This window comes from Henckelia pumila, chromosome 2, assembly GCF_033568475.1.
Source record: "Henckelia pumila isolate YLH828 chromosome 2, ASM3356847v2, whole genome shotgun sequence".
Classification (NCBI taxonomy): Eukaryota; Viridiplantae; Streptophyta; class Magnoliopsida; order Lamiales; family Gesneriaceae; genus Henckelia; species Henckelia pumila.
In genome coordinates this window covers 51,802,788-51,811,922 of record NC_133121.1, presented here as the reverse complement: position 1 = coordinate 51,811,922, position 9,135 = coordinate 51,802,788, and positions in this window count along the sequence as shown.

Genomic DNA, 9,135 nt, shown 5'->3' with positions numbered 1-9,135 from the left:
CTTCCTATAAATATTTAGGAGTATGCAATAGCTTAGTTAAGGCTTTTAGAGCGCTTTAATGATAGTAGTATCATTTGGCAGTGTAGAGCAGACTATAGGCGTGGACCTAGAGTTGGTAGAGCTTGCACTGATTTGAGGTACGGAAGTACTGTTCGAGATATCCTGACTGAGTATGCATGTATTATGTGACTGCATGATTTATATGCCATGATATTATGCTGCATTCATTTGCATCTTGTTGTATCTATTTCGAGATGTCTGTTAGTAGGGTTGTACCCTATCCTGTTAGTGGATGGACTTCCATCGATTTGGGTCCAGCGTATCCACGGTTATCTCGGTATGGGAGCCACCTCCTGAAGCGACGGCACAGCGTGCTACATACCAGGGCCCGGTTTGTCTCTGTTATCTGATCCTTGACCTCGAGTTTATAGGGAGTTCACTTTGCATGCATGTATACTCATACTCTCGTACTGAGCGTTTTATGCTTACGTCTTGTACTCTGTATTTCTGGACACCCTATTCCATGGGGCAGGTTTGCGATTGGACGAGGAGGGTGGATCCAGGAGGGGCTAGTCAGTGGTTGGCCAGCTGGAGCTTCGTCTAGGTTTTATTACTGTTGTTTGGGTTGATACAGCTATTCGATTTGGTTGTATATTATTTGGATAAATTACAGATTCCTTTACTTGGGATTGTATAATGTTTATGGTTTCCGCATTTTTATTCTGATATCTGTTTAATTAAATTAATTGCATGCCTAAGTTCTGTTTGTAGGTGATCCGGATAAGGGTCACTACATTTATGGTATCAGAGCATGCATAGTATTCTTGGGATTTAGACTCTGCTTAAGATAACCGTGAGGTATTTTTATAGATGGCAAATCATGACGACCGGAGTTCTCATGGCAGTATTGGTGGGCGTTGGGGTGATGCCAACCGGGAGCCTCGTCGAGAACGGCGTCATCGTCATCATGACGACGAGCGTTTCACTGTGCGTCGATTCTTAGCTATGGGTCCTAAGCCCTTAGTTGGAGGTGTGTAGTGACCCTTACCCGGATCAGCTATTAAACAGAACTTAGGCATGCAATTAACTTAATAAAACAGATATCAGAATAAAACTGCAGAAACCATAAACATTATACAATCCCAAGTAAAGGAATCTGTAATTTATCCAATAATATACAACCAAATCGAATAGCTGTATAAACCCAAAACAACAGTAATAAAACCTAAGCGAAGCTCCAGCTGACCAACCACTGACTAGCCCCTCCTGGATCCACCCTCATCGTCCAATCGCAAACCTGTCCCATGGAATAGGGTGTCCAGAAAATACAGAGTACGAGACGTGAGCATAAAATGCTCAGTGCGAGAGTATGAGTATACATGCATGCAAGTGAACTCCCTATAGACTCGAGGTCAAGGATCAGATAACAGAAATAGACCGGGCCCTGGTATGTAGCACGCTGTGCCGTCGCTTCAGGAAGTGGCTCCCATACCGAGATAACCGTGGATACGCCGGACCCAAATCGATGGAAGTCCATCCACAACAGGATAGGGTACAATCCTACTAACAGACATCTCGAAAGAGACACAGCAAGATGCAAATGAATGCAGCATAATATCATGGCATATAAATCATGCAGTCACATAATATATGCATACTCAGTCAGGATATCTCGAACAGTACTTTCGTACCTCAAAACAGTGCAAGCTCTACCAACTCTAGGTCCACGCCTATAGTCTGCTCTACACTGCCAAATGATACTACTATCATTAAAGTGCTCTAAATGCCTTAACTAAGCTATTGCATACTCCTAAATATTTATAGGAAGCAAAAGTTATACCTTCGTCCGTCGTTAGCCCTTTGATGTCGATGCCTCCAGAACTTGGGCACAACTCCGCTACGACTACCGAACGCCTCGCCGACCTTCGGACCAAGCTTAAGAAGACTAGAACAGCTTCAAAAGGACTAGAAAGGAAAGGAGAACTCGGAATTGGCAAATGAAAGTGAAGTCTCGGCCTTCTATTTATAGATAATGATCGGAACTTCCGATCCTTGATCGGAACGTCCGAACCTCGATCGGAACGTCCGATCCTGCCATCGGAGCTTCCGAAGATTCTGATCTGCCACGTGTCAAAATATCACTTGTTGACTCCGGATAGGGGTGATCGGAGCTTCCGGTCCTGATCGGAGCTTCCGATCTTGCCACACGTCATGCCTGACGTAATACCGATCGGAGCTTCCGATCCTGCATCGGAGCTTCCGATCCTGTTCGGAACTTCCGAACCTACCTTTGGAGCTTCCGAACTCTATCCAAGTAATTATGATTAATTCCTTAATTACTGATTTTGGTTACGGGCTACTACATTCTCCCCCACTTAAGATATTTCGTCCTCGAAATCAGATCTTAAGTACCGAATGCAAAAACAGAAATCAGAAACATTCTTTATTCAAATCAAACGTTTACAGGGTTGGCAACTGAATACAACTCAAAGAATGAAATCAAAACAACTCAGGATGGCCTTTACGCATCCTGTCCTCAAGCTCCCAAGTAGCTTCCTCAGTGCCTCGGCGCTGCCACTGAACTAAAACAAAAGGAATGACTTTGTTCCGTAAAACCTTATCCTTATAATCCAGGATACGAAGAGGTTTCTCAACATAAGTCAAATCCTTGTCTACCTGAACCTCAGACCGCTGCAGAATATGAGATTCATCCGCCACATACCGTCGCAACAGAGATACGTGAAACACGTCGTGAATACTGGATAGATGCGGTGGCAAAGCTAGTCGATAAACCAAATCGCCAATGCTCTCCAAGATCTCAAACGGACCGATAAATCTAGGAGACAACTTGCCCTTAAGGCCAAATCTGAGAATCTTGCGGAAAGGTGACACTCTCAGAAATACTTTCTCCCCGACCTCGAATTGCAAAGGCCTACGCTTGATATTAGCATAGATGGCCTGACGATCCTGTGCAGTCTTAATCCGCTTCTTGATTTGATCAACAATATCTATCGCCTGTTGTATAAACTCCGGTCCCTCAGCCTGTCTCTCCCCCACTTCTTCCCAGAAGAGTGGAGTACGACAACGTCGCCCGTACAACGCCTCAAAAGGTGCCATCCCAATACTAGTGTGATAGCTGTTGTTGTAAGCGAACTCGATCAACGGCAAATGATCCTGCCAGGCTGAACCAAAATCCATGACGCACGCTCTAAGCATATCCTCTAACGTATGGATAGTGCGCTCTGACTGACCATCAGTCTCCGGATGATAGGCTGTACTCAAACTGAGAGTAGTACCCATCGCACGCTGAACACTCCCCCAGAATCCAGAAGTAAACCTGGGGTCCCGATCGCTGACAATGCTCACAGGCACTCCATGAAGTCGGACGATCTCCTGAATGTACATCCGTGCCATGCGATCCACAGAGTACTCTCGGCTATAGGCAATGAAATGCGCTGACTTGGTGAGTCGGTCCACCACAACCCAGATAGCATCACAGTTCCTCGAGGATACCGGCAAATGGGTCACAAAGTCCATAGTGATAAACTCCCATTTCCATTCAGGAATAGGCAGACTGTGAAGTAATCCTCCAGGTCGTCGGTGCTCTGCCTTGACCTATTGACACACCAAACATCTCGAAACAAACTGATAAACACTGCGTTTCATTCCTTTCCACCACAAACGAGTACGTAGATCCTTGTACATCTTGTTGCTCCCAGGATGAATACTCAACTTAGTGCGATGCGCCTGAGACAAAATCTCCTCTCGCAACTCTTCATCCTGTGGAATCACAAGCCTACCAGACAAACACAGAAAGCCATCTGACTGATAATGAAATCCAGACAAGCTACCCTCGTTAGCTAGACGAGCTAAACGCTGGGTCTTCGAATCAGACATCTGAGCATCTCGGATCCGCGAGTACAAGGCTGGCTCAGATAATATCGCAAACATCTGGATACTCTGCATACCTTTCTTATGCTTGAAGGTATAACCTGAAGTACAACAGTCACTAATCGCACTAGACATCGAACAAGTCTGAAGTGCGGATAGTCGCACCTTGCGACTCAAATCATCAGCGGTGAGATTAGCAGCTCCCGGATGGTACTTAATCTCGCAATCATAGTCCTTAAGCAAATCCATCCAACGTCTCTGCCTCATGTTCAACTCCGCCTGAGTGAACAAATACTTGAGACTCTTATGGTCGGTGAAGATCTCAAATTTCTCGCCATACAGATAATGACGCCAGATCTTCAAAGCGAACACAATGGCTGCTAACTCCAAATCATGGATTGGGTAGTTGTCCTCGTGAAGCTTCAGCTGTCTAGAAGCGTATGCGATCACATGCCCATTCTGAGTCAGGACACAACCTAACCCCTGAAGAGAAGCATCCGTGTAAACTACATACCCTCCAGATCCTGACGGTAATGCCAACACCGGCGCAGAAGTCAACCGCCGTCGAAGCTCACGGAAATTCTCCTCACACTCGGAGGACCACTCAAAATCCACACCCTTGCGGTTAAGCTGCGTCAACGGTCGAGCTAACTGAGAGAAGTTCAGAATGAAGCGACGATAATACCCTGCTAGACCACGAAAACTACGGATCTCAGCAATTGTCGTCGGACGCGACCAATTAAGTACCGCTTCAATCTTGCTTGGATCAACAGAAATCCCTTCCCTGAATATGATATGGCCAAGAAAGACCACTCTATCCATCCAGAACTCACACTTGCTCAGCTTGGCGTACAACTGCTCATCTCGAAGAGTCTGCAGTACTAACCGCAAGTGAGAAACATGCTCTTCCGTATTACGTGAATACACCAAGATGTCGTCAATGAATACCACGACAAACTTTTCCAAATACTCCCTGAAGACACGGTTCATCAAATCCATGAATATAGCCGGCGCATTAGTCAAACCAAATGGCATCACTAGAAACTCGTAATGCCCATAGCGAGTACGGAATGCAGTCTTGGCTACGTCCTGATCACGGACTCTCAACTGATGATACCCAGATCTCAAGTCAATCTTGGAGTAAACTGACGTGCCCTGCAGCTGATCAAACAAGTCATCAATACAAGGCAACGGATACTTGTTCTTCACAGTGACTCGGTTCAGCTGCCGATAGTCAATGCACAGTCGCATCGACCCATCCTTCTTCTTTACGAAGAGAACAGGAGCTCCCCAAGGAGACACACTAGGACGAATGTACCCCTTGTCCAAAAGATCCTGTAGCTGATTCTTTAACTCACGCATCTCTGACGGAGCCAGACGATACGGTGCTCTAGAAATAGACGAAGTACCCGGCATCAACTCTATGCCAAACTCGACTTCCCTAGCAGGAGGAAAACCCGGAATCTCATCAGGAAACACATCTGGAAATTCATCCACAACAGGAATGCTCTCTATCCCAATACTCTCAGCGTACAAATCAACTGAATAGATAAGGTAGCCTTCCCCGCCAGACTCCAGAGCTCGACATGCTCTCAAAGCTGATACCAAAGGCATCGGGGGTCGCGCTCCCTCACCATAGAAAAACCAGCTCTCACTCCCTTCCGGATGAAAGCGTACTAATCTCTGATAACAGTCCACTGAAGCTCGATAGGTAGTCAACATATCTATTCACAGAATGCAATCAAAGTCGTCCATCGCCAGGACCATGAGATTCTCTAACAGAATGTTCCCTTCAAACTCTAAAGGGCAACCCATCACTAGACGCTTAGCCAAAGCAGATTGGCCCGTCGGAGTAGAAACAGACATCACTACGTCTAGTGCAATGCATGGTAACTTATGCCTCTTAACAAAACGTGCAGAAATGAAGGAATGAGATGCATCAGTGTCAATAAGTACAAGAGCAGGTATACCATAAAGCAGAAATGTACCTGCGATGACTTTTTCATTCTCCTCCACAGCCTGATCATGTCTCAGGGCAAACACCTGGCCAGAAGCTCGTGGCCTCAAATGAGAACTCCCAGCAGATTGTCCCTGCGACCTCTGCTGTACGGTGGCCTGAGAGCCCGATCCTGAACCAGAACCAGAACCGCCTTCCCCAGACAGTGGAAAATCCCTCCGGATATGACCAGTCTCTCCACAACGGAAACAAGCTCCAGAAGCTCTACGGCACTTGTCGGATGGATGGTTCTTCCCACAGTGATCACACTTGTCCTTCTTACCGTAATGAACGACACCTCCAGAACCAAAGGAAGAAGAAGATCCAGACTTCTTGAAAGTTTGGGCACGGGGACCCAAAGAACTAGCAGGCCTCGACTGAGGGAAAGACCTGTTCCGCCGAATGCTGTCCTCCGCCTGGTGACAACGGCTCACCAAACCCTCGTAGGACATGTCGTCGCCAACCGCCACACGGTCATGGATCTCAGGGTTAAGGCCCTGAAGGAACAGATTATACTTCATCTCTGAGCTATCAGCAATCTCGGGGCAATAGGATAGCAGATCAAAGAACCTCTGCTGATACTCATCGATAGACATGGTTCCCTGTCGCAGACTCAGTAGCTCGCCTGCCTTCGACTGACGGAGTGCCGGAGGAAAATACCGCTTTTGGAAAGCTGTGCGGAACTCGGCCCAGGTGGCCACTCCTCTCGCTGCAACAAAAGGTGCAGAAGTAAACCTCCACCACCTGCGCGCACGCCCATCCAGAAGATAGCCAAGGGTCTCCACCTTCTGCTCCTCGGTGCATTGGAAAGTCTGAAAAGTCGTCTCCATGCGGTCTAACCAGTTCTCCGCATCCTCCGGAGACTCACCTCCAACTAAGGGCTTAGGACCCATAGCTAAGAATCGACGCACAGTGAAACGCTCGTCGTCATGGTGGCGATGACTCCGTTCTCGACGAGGCTCCCGGTCGGCATCACCCCAACGCCCACCAACACTGCCATGAGAACTCTGGTCGTCACGATTTGACATCTACAAAAATACCTCAAGATGAGACTAAATCCCAAGAATTCTTTTGCATGCTCTGATACCATAAATGTAGTGACCCTTACCCGGATCACCTACTAAACAGAACTTAGGCATGCAATTAACTTAATAAAACAGATATCAGAATACAACTACGGAAACCATAAACATTATACAATCCCAAGTAAAGGAATCTGTAATTTATCCAATAATATACAACCAAATCGAATAGCTGTATAAACCCAAAACAACAGTAATAAAACCTAAGCAAAGCTCCAGCTGGCCAACCACTGACTAGCCCCTCCTGGATCCACTCTCCTCGTCCAATCGCAAACCTGCCCCATGGAATAGGGTGTCCAGAAAATACAGAGTACGAGACGTGAGCATAAAACGCTCAGTGCGAGAGTATGAGTATACATGCATGCAAGTGAACTCCCTATAGACTCGAGGTCAAGGATCAGATAACAGAGATAGACCGGGCCCTGGTATGTAGCACGATGTGCCGTCGCTTCAGGAGGTGGCTCCCATACCGAGATAACCGTGGATACGCCGGACCCAAATCGATGGAAGTCCATCCACAACAGGATAGGGTACAACCCTACTAACAGACATCTCGAAAGAGACACAGCAAGATGCAAATGAATGCAGCATAATATCATGGCATATAAATCATGCAGTCACATAATACATGCATACTCAGTCAGGATATCTCGAACAGTACTTTCGTACCTCAAAACAGTGCAAGCTCTACCAACTCTAGGTCCACGCCTATAGTCTGCTTTACACTTCCAAATGATACTACTATCATTAAAGTGCTCTAAAAGCCTTAACTAAGCTATTGCATACTCCTAAATATTTATAGGAAGCAAAAGATATACCTTCGTCTGTCGTTAGCCCTTTGGTGTCGATGCCTCCAGAACTTGGGCACAACTCCGCTACGACTACCGAACGCCTCGCCGACCTTCGGACCAAGCCTAAGAAGACTAGAACAGCTCCAAAAGGACTAGAAAGGAAAGGAGAACTCGGAATTGGCAAATGAAAGTGAAGTCTCGGCCTTCTATTTATAGACAACGATCGGAACTTCCGATCCTTGATCGGAACGTCCGAACCTCGATCGGAACGTCCGATCCTGCCATCGGAGCTTCCGAAGATCCTGATCTGCCACGTGTCAAAATATCACTTGTTGACTCCGGATAGGGGTGATCGGAGCTTCCGGTCCTGATCGGAGCTTCCGATCTTGCCACACGTCATGCCTGACGTAATACCGATCGAAGCTTCCGAACCTGCATCGGAGCTTCCGATCCTGTTCGGAACTTCCGAACCTACCTTCGGAGCTTCCGAACTCTACCCAAGTAATTATGATTAATTCCTTAATTACTGATTTTGGTTACGGGCTACTACAAGGTGAGTCTTCGGAGGATGCGGAGAATTGGTTAGATCTCATGGAGATGACTTTTCAGACTTTCCAATGCACCGAGGAGAAGAAGATGGAGACCCTTGGCTATCTTCTGGATGGGCATGCGCGCAGGTGGTGGAGGTTTACTTCTGCACCTTTTGTTGCGGCGAGAGGAGTGGCCACCTGGGCCGAGTTCCGCACAGCTTTTCAAAAGCGGTATTTTCCTCCTACACTCCATCAGACAAAGGCAGGCGAGCTACTGAGTCTGCGACAGGGAGCCATGTCTATTGATGAGTATTAGCAGAAGTTCTTTGATCTGCTATCCTATTGCCCCGAGATTGCTGATAGCTCAGAGATGAAGTATAATCTGTTCCTTCAGGGCCTTAACCCTGAGATCCATGACCGTGTGGCGGTTGGCGACGACATGTCCTATGAGGGTTTGGTGAGCCGTTGTCACCAGGCGGAGGACAGCATTCGACGGAACAGGTCTTTCCCTCAGTCGAGACCTGCTAGTTCTTTGGGTCCCCGTGCCCAATCTTTCAAGAAGTATGGATCTACTTCTTCTTCCTCTGGTTCTGGAGGTGTTGTCCGTTTCGGTAAGAAGGACAAGTGTGATCACTGTGGGAAGAACCATCCATCCGACAAGTGCCGTAGAGCTTCTGGAGCTTGTTTCCATTGTGTAGAGACTGGTAATATCCGGAGGGATTGTCCACTGTCTGGGGGATGCGGTTCTGGTTCTGGTTCAGGATCGGGTTCTCAGGCCACCGTTCAGCAGAGGTCACAGGGACAACCTGCTGGGAGTTCTCATTTGAGACCACGAGCTTCTGGCC